The sequence below is a fragment of the Cervus canadensis genome, chromosome 22 (assembly GCF_019320065.1).
Source record: "Cervus canadensis isolate Bull #8, Minnesota chromosome 22, ASM1932006v1, whole genome shotgun sequence".
Taxonomy (NCBI): domain Eukaryota; kingdom Metazoa; phylum Chordata; class Mammalia; order Artiodactyla; family Cervidae; genus Cervus; species Cervus canadensis.
Window position 1 is genome coordinate 40,438,453 of NC_057407.1, and position 15,451 is coordinate 40,453,903.

General features: G+C 38.8%; 1 protein-coding gene across 1 annotated transcript in view; it reads left to right on the plus strand.

Annotated features, from left to right (window-relative positions):
• Nucleotides 1-15,451, plus strand: part of GRM7 (glutamate metabotropic receptor 7) — an 872,015-nt gene that overhangs the window by 555,148 nt on the left and 301,416 nt on the right. The window lies entirely within an intron of this gene.

Below are 15,451 nucleotides of genomic sequence, written 5' to 3' on the forward strand. Positions count from 1 at the left end.
GCTCTAGGGTATGTGGGCTTAGTTGTGGCACGTGGGCTCTGGAATATGAACTCAGCAGCTGCATCTCATAGGCTTCATTGCCCCTTGGCATGTGGGGTCCTCTCAGACCAGGGATCGAACCAATGTCCCCTGCATTGCAAGGTGAATAATTTTTAAGGAACTTTCATATTGTTATCCATAGTAGTAGCTGTGCCAATTTACTTTCCTTCCAACCTTACACTAGGATTCCCTTTTCCATACATCCTTGTCAACACTTACAATTTGTTATCTTTTGATAATAAACATTCTGAGGTGTTGATAATAAACATAATGAGGTGATCCTTCATTATGCTTGTGATTAGCCAGGTTGAACATCTTTTCATGATTCTGTTGACCATCTGTATGTCTTTATGGAATAATATCTATTCAGGTCTTCTGCCAATTTTTTAATCAGGATATTTGTTTTTGATGAATTGTATGAGGTTTTTTTTAAATATTAGCCCCTTATCAGACATATTATTTGAAAATATATTTTTCCTCCATTCGGTAGGTGGCCTTTTTTTTAATAGTTCCCTTCACTGTGCAAAATAGTTTTATAGTTTCCCTCTACCTACTGAGTTTTGTTTGTGGCTGTTTTTCTAGATCTTTTCAATGTAAGGCTAGGTTGCCTCATGTAGGAGATGTTCTTTAGGATCCAGTTTCACTCTCCCCTCTAGTCACCAGAGCTCTCAGGGTGCCCATTGTATAGACTGGGTGGCCCTTCTGTTGTGGAAGAGCTGGCTACCATTAGTATGCTGGTGGGCAGGGCTGGCCTGACCTGGTTGGCTGTCAGGAACTGCTTCATGTGGAGACTACTGCCCTGCTGGTGGATGAGACTGGGCCCCAGTGCAGTCTCAGGGATCCCAGGCTGGTGCAGGCCATTGGTGGCCTGGGTCCCAGGTGGCTAGCTGTGAGATCTGGGGTCGTAGGGCTGGTGTTGGCCCACTGGTTAGTGGGGCCAGATCCCCACACTGCTGGTTGCTTGGTCCAAGGAATTCCAGGACTGGTATCTACTAGCTGCTAGACAAGTAATCCCCCAGCACTAATAGGTTAGAGAATAGGATTCCAAATGGCCCTTGCAGCAGCAGTGTCCTCGTGGTAAAATGATCTGCCCAAAATGGTTCCTGCTAACATGTGTATCCCTGGGAGAGTTGCATTTACCTGCTCTCTCCAGGAGGCTTTCCAAAATCAGTGAGTGGTTCTGACCAAGGCTCCTTTCAAGTTACTGTGTCTGTACAGAGTTGTGGAGTGTGTGAGGTTGTGTGCACGCCCTTTGAGAGCAGAGTCTTTGTTTCCAATAGCCCTCTGGCTTTCCTATACACCAGTTCCATTGAACTTCAGAGCCATATGCCCTGGGGGCTTTTGCTTTTCCTTCTGGAGTAGGACCCCTGGGCTGGGACGCTCAATGTGGGGCTCAGACCTATTACTCCTTGTGAAAATTTTCTGCAGTTAAACGATTTGTTCTTGCTCAGCCGCTCAGCCGTGTCGGACTCTGCAAGCCCATGGACTGTAGCATGCCAGGCAGTTATGATTATCCTCCCATTTGTAGGCTGCCTTCTGATGGATGTGTGTCTTGACCCCACTTACTGTCTCCACCCCTGCTACCTGTTTCATTGTGATTCCTTCTTTATATCTTTAGTTGTAGAAAATATTTTCTGCTAATCTTCAGATTGTTCTTATTGAAAATTGTTCTGTAAATAGCTATCATTTTAGTGTGCTTATGGGAAGAAGTGAGTTCAGGGTCTTCTTACTTAAGCATTTTGGCCACACCTCCTCCTTAAATAATACCATTTAACCATATTTCAGGCATTAACTCTGTGATCTCTTGGACTGTTGTACTACTCTGATAGAGAATCTGAATGGCCTGGGATGCTGAACTTCTAAGACACTTAGAACATGAAACTATTATGTCTAATACAGATGGTCAGTGGCATATAAAGAAATTGAAGTTCATCATTACTCATTAGAAATGCTTTAAACCACAATGAGGTTCTAATTCACATAGATAACATGAAAAAGACTGATAGCATCAAATGTCAGAGAAGATATTGAGCAGCCTGCATTGCTATTAAAATATAGTGATATAAGTTCTTTAGAACCTGATGATGCCTTTAAATGTTAAACATTCATGAGCTTCTAATATAGCAACACTTATTCCTAAATATCTTTAAATATTTACTCAAGAACAGTCACAACATATAGCTACAAAACTCTTGTGCTGAAATTTTCACAGAAGCTTTATTCTTAGTTGACCTTTTGGGGGGACAATCCTCTGTTGGTGTCCTTTGCTATACTGAGGGCAGAGGAACTGATTATCTTTCCAAGATATTTTTATATAGCAAATGGCCTTGGAAGATACAGATAGCGGATCATCAAGAAGCATAGGGATGGTTTGTTTCCTAGTCAGTATATGAAGATAATATCTCCCTCTGGAAAAAAGGTCAGGTAGGTTTGCTTGAAGTCCTTTATAAAAGATTCAGACTCCCTAAGCTCAGAGTTTGAAAGTGTTACTATAAGCTCATTGTACGCGCAGCATGTAGCTGGACTGTGCTTGGTCACACCTTGGACTTGAGGTGGGGGGAGTGGTAAGGAGGGAACTCTGAGCACACATTATGTTCTTACTGTACCTAGCTCTGAACCAGGGGCCTCACGTCTTCAGCCAGTGTCCACACAACTGTGGCAGGCTAAACTCTTACACATAGAATAAACTCTCAGACCCTCCATGGGGCTTAACAAGCCCCAAGCTAGAGATAGCCCAGATGTCCATCCAAAGGAAAATGGATAATTAAACTCTAATATATCCATTCAGTATAATGGTACTTAGCAGTAAAAAGAATGAGCTTTTGATACATGCCACAAACTGAATAAATATCAAAAGTATTATTCTAAGTGAGAGAAAGCAGAGAGAAAATGCATATTGTATGGTCTTTATATGAAATTCTAGTATAGGCAAAATTAGGTTACAGGTCAATGGTTTCTTTATGGTGGAGGGAGAAGGGTTAATTGTGAAGGGACACAGGGTAACTTTCTTCAGTGATGAAAACATTCTGTGTAGGGCTTCACATTTGTCCATATTGATTAAACAGTTCATTTATGACCCAGTGTTTCACTATATTCAGAATGTATCACCATTAGAAATATCACAGTTTGAACTGAGAGTCAGAATTAAAAGAGATAATGCATGTAGAGTGCTTAGAATAGTTTTTGGAGAATAGAAAATAATGAATGTTAGCTATTGTTTTCCATTGCAGTACTCTCTATGAATACCAGACAACTTGAACTTTGTAAAGTAGTCTGATAAAGAGTTATATAACTATGCGTTAGTCATGGATACAACGCCTGCAGAGGCAGAATTTCAACCCAGATATGTCTGATACCAGCCTCCATGTTCCTCACTCTTGCCATGGTTGGTCTGAAGACAGGAGAGATGGAAGTACCGTCACATTGGTTTCAGAATGTTGAGCTTTTGAAGGACTTTTTCCTCATTAAATCATACTGACTACATGCGTTTTAAACTAAGCCTGGCTGTTGAACTGTCAGTTTCAGGTTTCTGGTTATTACTTGGTTAAGATTTTTTTTTCCTTACCAGTTAAGCAGTTCTATATTTGTTTTTTATTACAGATGACATGTGATATTCTTAGAAGCTCAGAGCCTTTGTCTGAGAAGCTGAGAACTGCCAAGTTGAGAATTGTATCGACTTTATTTCTGTTATGAATGTTGTTAGGGTTCAGTAGGAAGAAACCTATCTATTTCATTTCTGAATGATAATGATTAAATGGTCAATAGAATATATTATAAGGTATGTGTACATATGTATAAAGCTTAGTGTAAAATCAATCTTGCCTTGAAAAAAGAGCTAACTCAGTATTTTTTTTTTTTTTTTTTATCATGGCCACTTGAATAACTTCATTGAAACCAGTGAGAACAGCGATAAGTAGAGTCTTTAACTAAGAACCCTGTTTAAGGAAAAGATCCCAAATATCAGGGTTTAGTGACCGGCTGTTTTCCCACCATCTTTGTCTGCAGTCATCTGCTCACCTAAATTAGGTATTCCTTCTCAGTCATTGACTATCCATGGTAAATGATTATAATCTTTATTTTCTACCTTTTTACAAAAGTTACTTGCTTATTATTTCACTTTCCTTTCCACTATATTCACTCACCCTTTCCTCCTTTCTGGATGCCCACTATACAATAACCCCATCCCCTTTTTTGGAGTTCTGGGTATATAACAATGCTTAGAAACCAGACTTGCTTCTGGGGAGTTCCACATACATATATACATTTTTCCTTTTTATTTATAGTCACCAGCACTGGATATGGAACTCAAATGGCTCAAAAGCCATGGCTCTTTCTTTTTATTTATACTTTCATTGGACTGATGATCCCTGCAAGTCCTTTCAAACCCCCTAGTGGGATCAATTCCCTTATGCCCTTTCTCTGCATCTCACAAGGCAAAGAGGCATTATGCCAGTGAGATGAAATCATTCCATCCCCACAACATGCTTACCTTGCTTCAGGAAATGACTTTGGACCCTAGGAGTCAGATGACCCTGCTTGTATCTGTACTGTGTATGCATGGGTGTGTGCTAAGTCACTTCAGTCACGTCCAACTCCTTGTGACTCCATGGACTGTAGCCCGCCCGGCTCCTCTGTCCATGGGATTCTCCAGGCAAGAATACTGGAGAGGGTTGCTGCGCCCTCCTCCAGGGGATCTTCCCGACTCAGGGATCGCACCCGCATCTCTTAGGTCTCCTGCACTGGCAGGCAGGTTGTGTGTGCTCCTCCCTGCATACCTGGGGAGCAGAGTCACCCTCTAAGCCCTGAGGTGCGAGCTGGAAGCTCTGCGTTTCAGAAGAAGCATCGGAGTGGAGCTGTGAGCAGGGAGAGTGTGAGAGGGTTTTGTGTTCACTTCTGTGTCCCTTGGCTCTAGTGGGTGTCTGGCACGTAATTCCAGGCAGCTGACTTCACCTCCTCTGTTTCCTCCCTATTGCCTCTTTTCTTCAACCCAATTGTCTTCCTTTTCCTCTTCTTCCCATCTCCTTAACCACCCTCTTCTTTTCCCTCCTTGTCTTCCTTTTTCTTACCCCCATCTCCCCCTTTCCTCCTCCTTCGCTTTTGTTTCTCCTCTTCCTACTCTCTCTGTTTTTCTCTCCTCCTCTTGTTATTTTTGTAAATATCATGTGATCTTTCAAATAAACACAAGAAGCAGAGGGAATGCTACAGTAAATCCCCATGTATTCATCACAGAACCTCAACAATAGTCAATATACAGCCAGTTTATGTTCACATGTTTTTCTCTTGCCTTTGGCCATTTCAAAGTAAACCCAGACATTTATATTGTTTTTAATACTTCAGTATGTTTTCTAAGAGATACTCTTAATATAACACACAAATACACACAGTAGTTCCCCACAGTCCTCCCATTGGCTCTCTCTTTTATCTTGAAGTCTTCTTAAACTTTTTAAAATGTTTTTCTCCACTCTTTTTTTTAACTTTTGCAATTTACTGTTGAAGAAAAGAGATTATTTACTATTTTTGTAGAATTTCTTACATTTCAGTTTTGCTTTCTTCTCTGCAGTGTTGACTTACATGTTTATTTTCTGTACTTCCTGTAAATTAGTTAATACATCCAAAAGCTCGGTCAGGGTTCATGCTGTTCTTTCTTTCTCTTTATTTTCCTCTCCTCTCCTTTTCTTTTTATTTCTTCTTTCTTTCTTTCATACTTTTTCTCCTCCTTGCTTTCTTTCCTTCCTCCCTACTCCCCCACCCCACTTTTTTTTCCCTTTCTTTGTGTGGGAATCTGTTTATTGATTTGACAGAACATTTACCAGTTGGTACTGTACATTTACTATTGCCTCATATCCAAAGACAGATATCTGCCTTTAATTTTGTGAGATGTTAAGATCAGAAATGAAAATGTTTCTATTTAGGGAGGAACAAATACTGGGGGCAAAGAAGCTAAATTGATGTTTAATTTTTACTCTGAAAATTTTTTTTTTGTATACTCTCATGCAACTCACAAATACAATGTCATTGTCTAAATTAAGGCAAATAACTTATAATTTCTAAAGCAAATAAAGAAAGAGGATGGTGGAAGAGAAGGAAGAGGAGAAGGAGAGGAAAGAGAAAGATTAGCAATGGTTCCAGTATCATCCCCCTGACCTATTGTCTCTAAAGTTCTCATTAGCCTGCCACCTCAGAGTTTTAGTAGCTATTGGTGATGATGGTAGAGACCCAGTATTTCACCTGATGTTTAAATAAATTTTTAATAAATTGACTAGTATTCTGAAAGATCAGCCTAAATGTAAATCTTGGAATGGCATAAACAGAATTTCAGAGAAGTAGAATGTCATTAATGAAGGAGTTCCTGCTGAGGGGTCAGTTAGGAAACAAGGCACCTATTTAAGTGTCTTTTTCTTAACTCTTGTAGTCATTGCCAGAAAGATTGTTTCACCGATAAATTTACTATTTGTGTACAAGAAGCAGCTTAACCTGTATAAACAGAAATTTAGCCTAAGAAATCAGAAGAGAGGAAATCTAGGTGAGAAGTGGAAACTGAATCTATGCCCTTTAAGAAGCCCCATCTTCTTGTTTGGTATATCAAGGTTTCATGTGTGAGTTTCAGAAGCACTGGTCTTCCCTGTGCTCATTTTGCTGGTGGTGCCTACAACGGACTTGTCTTGGAAATAAAGTCCTTGGTTGAGTCTCTCAGAACACCTTCAACACATTGAGGGTGTGTGAAACTTGGGTCTGAACTATAGTCCCTTCCAAGTTGGTACCTTGTGGGGAGACGGTGGGAACAGTGTCAGACTTTATTTTTGGGGGGGCTCCAAAATCACTGCAGATGGTGACTGCAGCCATGAAATTAAAGGACGCTTTCTCCTTGGAAGGAAAGTTTATGACCAACCTAGATAGCATATTAAAAAGCAGAGACATTACTTTGCCAACAAAGATCCGTCTAGTCAAGGCTATGGTTTTTCCAGTAGTCTTGTATGGATGTGAGAGTTGGACTGTGAAGAAAGCTGAGCGCTGAAAAATTGATGCTTTTGAACTATGGTGTTGGAGAAGACTCTTGAGAGTCCCTTGGACAGCAAGGAGATCCAACCAGTCCATTCTAGAGGAGATCAGTCCTGGGTGTTCATTGGAAGGACTGATGCTGAAGCTGAAACTCCAGTACTTTGGCCACCTCATGCGAAGAACTGACTCATTGGAAAAGACCCTGATGCTGGGAGGGATTGGGGGCAGGAGGAGAAGGGGATGACAGAGGATGAGATGGCTGGATGGCATCACCAACTAAATGGGCATGAGTTTGAGTAAATTCCAGGAGTTGGTGATGGACAGGGAGGCCTGGCATGCTGCGATTCATGGGGTTGCAAAGAGTCGGACACGACTGAGCAACTGAACTGAACTGAACTGATGCATTGTATAAAACCTACCCGTGCCCCAATATGTTGACTCACTGCATGCATCATTGCCTGTACCCATCTTGAAATCAAAAATGAAAGTGTAGAGAAAAACCCAGCTGTGCTAATTAAGTGGTCTTCTGGGAAGCATTCTCCATGGAAAATGGTAAGAAATGAGGGTTTGTGGTCATTCTTTTATTCTTTTGCTAGAGTTGTTTTTGAATCTATAGCAGGGTACTCTGAGTTCACTGCAGAGCATGATAATGTTCGTGGTTTGAGTCACAATTTAGTCATCGAAGGTGGAGGATCAATTATTTTATTGTGTTCTTTTGTTGCTTTTCCTCTGCCAGCTTTTTGGCAATTTCTCTGGGCATTAACTTTTCCACTCAAGAAAAGGTCAGGGGAAACTATGATGGTGGTTGACAAACTGCCCATTTTCTCCTTTCAGGAAACTCAAGTGAAACATTCATTGGAGTATGAGGATGTAAAACTCAGGGCCAGCATGAACTTTGAGATTATTTGTGGCTCCAAACTCAAGTTGGAAATAGAAACAAAGGGAAAGCTCCAGGTTCATTGCTTTTCCACGTGCAGCTATGGACAGGACCATTTGGTGAACGGTCTCTAAATGAAGTAACAGAGGGATAGGAAATGGTACCCACGGAAGCGTTGGGACATTTTAGCATCAAACTGTGAAAAGTGCTTAGCACAGAACTGTTGCCCAGGAAGAGCATAGTAAGTGCAGACTGCCTATTGCACTATGACAAAAACCACCATTGTTCTTTTGCACAGGTTGCTTGACTCATTCAGTTCTTACTTAGCCTCAGCTCCAAACAGAGGCACAGTGGCAGTGAAAGCCTTTGGTCTCAATCCAGGACTTCTGACTTTTCTTCTACTGGTGTTTCTTGGCATGATTTGTTACCAGATTCTATGAAAAGGCAGGACGGGGGAGGCGGTCACTGTTAAAAAAAAAAAACAAACCACGAAACAAATTTGCATAAAATAGAGTTTTATTTTACCATTGACATTCATCTTATAAAGAGAAAGCTCTACCCATGAGAGAAAAAAAGAAAATCTCTCTGAGGTAGTTATTTACATATTTTTAAATTATGGGAGGGAATGCAGTAGCATTTTCATAAGGCTTGCCTGGTCACTGTAGTATTTTGAGAACCTGCAACATTTTCTAGTGCTCCAGGATATCCACCCTGCTTTCCCTACATCCTCTTTACCCGGCATCTAGCAGTTCTGTCACCCCTTGAATATGACCCGACTCTCTCTCTGACATATCCTTTTCCTCTTTTTGTTAAAGCATTTATCATTTGCAAACTACCCAAGCATTAGTATTTTAGTTAATTATGTACAGTACCACTCAGGACTTTAGCCTCAAGAAATTTTTAAGTTTGTGGCTTTACAGTCAATAAAATGTATTTGCGTAGTGCAGGGTTTAGAAGCACAGTCTGAACGAGCATGTCTACTTCCAAGAGGTCTTCCTGATGTAAATAACTGCAATTAATATGTGAAATCAAAATAAAAATTATAATTTATGCATCCCCTAGAAACATAGGATAAACACTTGGCCAGTTGTTCATATCTGCTTTTTGGTAGGTTTCCCAGTTCACACTAGCAAGTATCTTTGGTTTGTTTCCTGCTTAAGCCCAAACCCCTCTTTCTTTTAGTTTAATTCTGCAATAGGATTGTTTCTATTAATAATTTCAGATCCATAACTTCTTACATTTTCTATTCTTTTTTTTTCTCCCTCATAGTTTGCTCTTGCAGATTACCTAAGTCACATATTCTGAGAAAATAGTATCTTAAAATCGGCAAAATAAGCAGGTCTTTTAAAGAGAGAAGACCTTGCTAGCAGAACAAACATTAGAAATTCTGGTTGTGAGAGAGTTTGTGTAGAGCAGCTGACAGTTTATTCAACAAAAGCTTACAGGAGTGTGCATTTAAAGATAAATACTGGACTGTTTGGGTAAAAATAAAAATACATCAGAAAATCAGGAGATTTTAAAAGGAAAGCTTCTTTGCATGCTGGGGAAATAAAAAAAATAATTAATGCTTTAGAGTTCTCCTCATTTTATCTAAACCTCAAACCCTTTCCTGGGAAATGTGATGAAAAGGATGAACTTCATTCAAGAAAAGAATATAACGACATCTCAGTTCATCAGAAAGCCTGAAAGAACGAGGTGTTAACTGTGAACTGATTGAAAATGCTTTCTTTTTTTTCTATTTTAATCTACATTGTTAAAAATATTTCTTGAAACTACCCTTCTTTGCACTTTTGTTGGGGAGAAAGCATAGTTATGCTTGTCCCTTGAGATGTTGTAAAATGGTACATGAATAAGAAGTGCAGTGTTCAAATAAGCCTGGGAAACATTGACTATCAAGCTTTAGTTAAATGGATAAGCTATTGAATGTGTCACTTAGAAAAAAATGTAGGGTATTTCTTGGCTTGGCTAACTCACAGCTCAGTAGTATTTGCACATCATTACCCCATTTTTATTCTGCTGTTATTTTTATGCTGGGTAATTGGCTCAGGACCGCAAAATGACTAGAGTAATTGCAGAATGTGTGTGTGCATATATGTGCGTGCCTGTATATGTGTATGTGTTGGGGTGTGTGAAATGTTTGATACAATTGAGTTCCATCTCTCTTTGAGGGCAAATGAACTTTCTCAGGAATTCCCCTATACACTTAACATTTTTATCAACATATAGTTGATTTACAATTTTGTGTTATTTTCACATGTAGAGCAGGCAATTCAGTTATATAGATATAATTGTACTCTACAGTAGGTCCTTGTTTTTCACCTATTTTATATACAGTAATGCACGTCACTTAATCCCAAACTCCTCATTTACCCCCACCTGACTTTCTGCTTTGGTAACCATAAATTTGTTATCTGTGTCTATGGGTTGATTTTTGGTTTTGTAAATAAATTCATTTTTATTATTTTATATGTGGAACCAATAAACTCTTTTCTTACACCTCATCATGTAGAATTGTAACCCTGGACTGTTCCTAAATTAGTGCTTGCTGAGGAGGAAATTGAGTTGCCTGAGATAAATGAGCATTGAGTCAGTGAGGCTCAGGAAAGGTCCAGAAGCCCGTCCTCCTGCAGTGGCCGCCGGTACCAGAAGAGACCAGACTTCAGTTAGGGGAGGAGGGGTAGGGTGGTAGATGAATAACCAGAGACTCTGAACTTGGCGCACAGTTGCATTTACCACGGTAGGGGAAATAAAGTTAGCATTTTGTTGTTAATGAACTTGCTGGTTCTGATTTTCTTGATATTGTTGCCGAAACTCAGCCTCTGATCACTGGTACTGAACAGAAATGCAGAGACAGAGATTTGGGTGAAATAGAAAAAAGTAGCTTTAATTGCTTTGCAGGCAGAGGGGGCCACAGCGGGTAATGCCCTCACCATGTGAGAGGATTGTGAGGAGTTTTATAGTGTTCAAGAAGCAGGGCGTGATCAGCTGGAGGATCATTCTCGGACTGGTTGGCATCAAGGTGAAGTTTCAAGCATCCTCGTCCTTCTGGTTTCAACCGTCTGGGTCTGTGTACTTGTGGCCTGCAGTTTTCACTTGGAGGTTGTCTGCTTCCTGTAAAAACAGTTTAGGACTATGTGTCAGGCCTGTGTCCATATCTTTGGGGTAACTGGGGGTTCAGTGATTCTGTTATGTGGCAAATTTATAGTCTAAATTCTTACCAGTTCTCCAGACAACAGCAATTCTTTGTTTCTACATCTTCACATTTCCCAAACATTAACTCTTCAGTTAGCCTTCTACTTAAGAAGATAAGGACCCAGGGGCTTGTACACAGTTTCATTATGAGGCTACACTTTTCAAGTCCTAGTGGCCCCAAAGACAAATGTACACCTTTTTCTCACAGCCTTTAATAAGCTAATATATCTTTCTGGTGACTGACTGTTCAAAAGGGGGATAAAGCCTATAATGTTTCACACATAATAAAGTATTTCATCATTTAAAATATTGCATTTATTTTTCAAGGCGTTCCATCTGATATGAATGTCTTTATAAAAGTAGTTGAAAAACTGCTGTCTTGAATTACTAGTCTGAACCTGTTTCATAATGTATATTTTATAATGGTCATAACACCTTCAAGATTGTCTTTTTTAAGTACTATAAAAAATAAGAGAAATTTGTAAAGTAGCAGGTTATAAAAGTAATATTAGAAAATGAATCGCCTTATAACCGTAAGTATAGTAAAATGTTAATGTGAGAACCTAGTGAGTTGACTGTAAAATTCTTTCATCCTTGCTCTACATTTAAATTTTTTCATGATAGAAAGTTGGAAAATAATAAACAGCCACAACAAAACAAAGAATAATTTTTTTGTATGCAACCATAAACCAGTGGAAGTACTTAGCAAAGAAAACCATATTTATAATTGCAAAACTAAGTACAATACCAAATGCTAACTTTCCACAAAACACTCAAAACTCTTGTGAGAAAAATTTTAAAACACTATTAAAGGAAACAAAAATAGAGGAGCAACTGGGAAGACACAAATGGGCATTCTTACCTTTCTAGAGACTTTTGTTCTAGCTAAGTGAAGTGCTAAAACATATATAGATACAGTGTAAACCCAGTAAATGTAATACCATTGTTTTTTCTCTTCTCAAGATAGGTAAGTAGTTAGTAAAACTCATTTGAGTACATAAACAAAAACTACCAGAACATTTGGGGAGGGGGAGAAATAATAGTTATAGTGAAAGTTAAATATTAAATTATGTTATAAAGACTTTATATGTTATAACATATAAAATATGTCATAAAGACTTTAGAACTGAAACTGTAGTATTGGCTCATGAATAAACAACAATGAAATAAATTTTAAAAATCCAGAAATACATCTAATTATACATGGAAACAGTATATAATAAAGGATGCTCTTCATATCAGTGACAAAAGATGAACTGATGTATGTTACAATAACTAGATAGTTATATGAAAAAAGATAAAATTTTAATTCTTCACATTGCACACCAGAATATATTCCAGGTGGATGAGACACCTAAGTTTAAAAAATAAAATTATATAAGTGCTAGAAGAAAGCATGGATAAAAAACATTCTATACTTTGGGAATGGGACATTTTTTTCCAGCTGTGATTGAAAATCCAGAGGCAGTAAACAGAAAATAAATTGATTTTTTTAAAGTGTTTTTATCAAATATAATTTCATGCAGAAAATACCTAAAGTGAGTAAAAGAAAAATGACAAACTAGGAAAAATATTTGCAACTTAATCTGAAGGAATGAATATACTTTATTAATAAAACTGTTTTTAAAACAGAGAAGAAGATTACTAACTTTTAATTAAAACAGATGGCATAAAATAAATACAATAGCTTTGAACTATATGCAAATATATTCAACTTCCCCTGTAGTAAGAAAAATGCAAATAAAAATATACTGTTACAGCATTTCTCACTTATATGACGGAAATCCAAGTTTGAGGACATGCTCAGTTGTCAAGTTGTTGGGAAATGAACTCTCTTTGCTAGTGGGAGAGCAAATTAGTGCAACCCCATTAGAGGGGGATTTGCCAATATTTAGCAAAAAACTCTTGAACACAGCAATCGCCTTTCTCAGACTAAATCACCAAAATATTCAGATAACTGAGAAACACATTTTTTCCAAGGCTGTTCATTGCACTACATTTTTAGACTGTTGGTTAGCATGATTATTATTCTAAGAATGTTACCTGTTTATTACAGAATTGAGGAGATAAATAGTTGTAATGGTGTCATTAAGAACCAGGATTTTCCTCATTAAAAAAAAAAAAAAGAAGTGTAAGAGTGTCGAGATAAGTAAAAACCCTGTGGTCTAAAATTTGAATTGGAGGTAGCAGTGTGGATTCATGACAGATCTTATCTTCTCCAAAAAAGATTCCTGCTGTAAACACACGTCAAAGGTCTGGACCCAGTGAAGATCAGGGAGCATGAGATTGGGTGGTATTTGACTGGTGTACATATGAGACACAGAAGTGTCTGCCATTTGAGATACTAATGTGTGCTCTGAAAGGAAAAATAGGAATTCGCATTATTTGGGGAAATTCTGAGCTTCCTCCTTGGAAATTATGCTTTATGTTAAATACTCTGAAACAGTCTCTCAGTAAAGAAAATTGAATAATGTTGAACACAGTGGCTGAGGGGAGCACTTTGTTTTGTAGGGGAATGGACTGGGATTGTAGAATCCCTATTGTTTCATTCCTACACAAATGTGTCATTGAAAATAGTCTGGGCAGTACTGCTGTGAAAGTGAAACTCAGTCTGTGGTTAACTATTTGTCACAGAGGGACAGGAGGTCTAAAAAGAGTTCCTGGTATTATCATGTACTTAACAAATAACTAATTTAATACACGTGTTGTTTAGAATCTGTCAGATACAAATGCTGTGTTCAGTGCTGGGGATGTAATGGGTGTGAAGAGGAAAGGAAAGTCTGGTAGCGCATTAAAATGCAGTGATACTATTAATTTTATTATAAAGATTCGAAACATTTTATGAAGATCTTTGTGATCAAGAAGCTAAGTATAAGCAACAATTGTACTATGCCATGGAGTGAGAATTAAGTTATGATGAGCAAAAGCAAGGAGGGACATTTCTGGCAAAGCAAAGAGCTTGGGCAAAGATAACATTAGAGTTGATGTTTACAGGGAAAATAGCCATACTTGTGTGGAGCAAGATTCGTGTGTGTGCGTGCCTGCATGCTAAGTTGCTTCAGTAGTGTCCGACTCTGCAACCCTATGGACTGTAGCCCGCCAGGCTCCTCTGTCCATTGGGATTCTCCAGGCAAGAATACTGGGGTTGGTTGCCACACCCTCCTTCAGGGAATCTTCCCAAAATATATGATATGTGTGTGTGTGTGTGTGTGTGTGTGTGAGAATTATAGGAAAAGGGTGAGATAAGGCCAATGAAGTCAGAGAAATGTTGCTTCTGGGTTCTGGTAAGTATGAGTTGTTTTTATGGCTGCTCCCATACATGACCTTGGGAAGGTGATTTCATTTCTGTGAGGCTCAGCTTTCCCATCTGTATAATGAGGACTAATAATACTTAAGTCACACAGTGAGGATAAAATAAAAAATCATGTATATAAAGCTTTCAGCACAGTGGAGGGCACTTAATCACTGCTGGTTCTTACTGTTAGTAGGCAGAGAGGAATCAAGTGATGAATATCCTCCATTGTCAAGGGAAAGTATTTGGATTTCATTTTGCAGGCAGTGGAGAACCATTGCAGAATTCTGAGCATGAGGGTGAAGTGATTAGCTCTGTGGTTTGGAAATACGAACATGGAAGAGTGAGTGAATGCAGAGGGACTCCTGGCATTGTGTCCTGATTGGAGATGAGGAAGCATAAATGGGACATTTGTAGTGTGCCCAAAACTGTTCACTTTTTAAGAGGTTTTGGCTATTCGTTGGATATTTGTATGTAGGAGGGTGGATTGAGAGACAAGAAAGAATTAAAAAAAAAAAGTAGAGACATCAGGGTTTCCAGTCTGAGCATGTGAGTTGCCAGTAATACCAACACCTGAGACAACATAGGAAGAAGGGCAGGTGTATAGAAGAAGGTAGTGATTTCAGGGGTAGTATTTAGTTTTCTTTTACTTTTTTTTTTTGGTCCATCACCCTTCTAGAAGAAGTCAGCTTTGAAGATTTGAATGTGGTGGCCCAGCTTCTAATCCCATCAATCCCTTGATTCTCTGGGACCATTGTGTTTTGGAAAGTATGTTGGCTTATTACAAAGGTTGTGATTGTGATCATTAGAAGTGCTGCTTCTGAGATCTGTCAGATATTTCAGAAATGAACTCCAGTAATGAACAAATATCCAGTAATGAACTCCAAAGTCAAATACCCAAAACCATCAAAGCAACCAAACGTGGTAGCCAAACGTGGATATGTGGCCTGCAGGACTGTATTCCTCAAAGCATTGCTTTCTTAAGCAGAGTTGAAAGTAAATGCAAATTGAAACACTGTCCTCAACACCAGTGTGTGTGTGTGTTTCCTGTT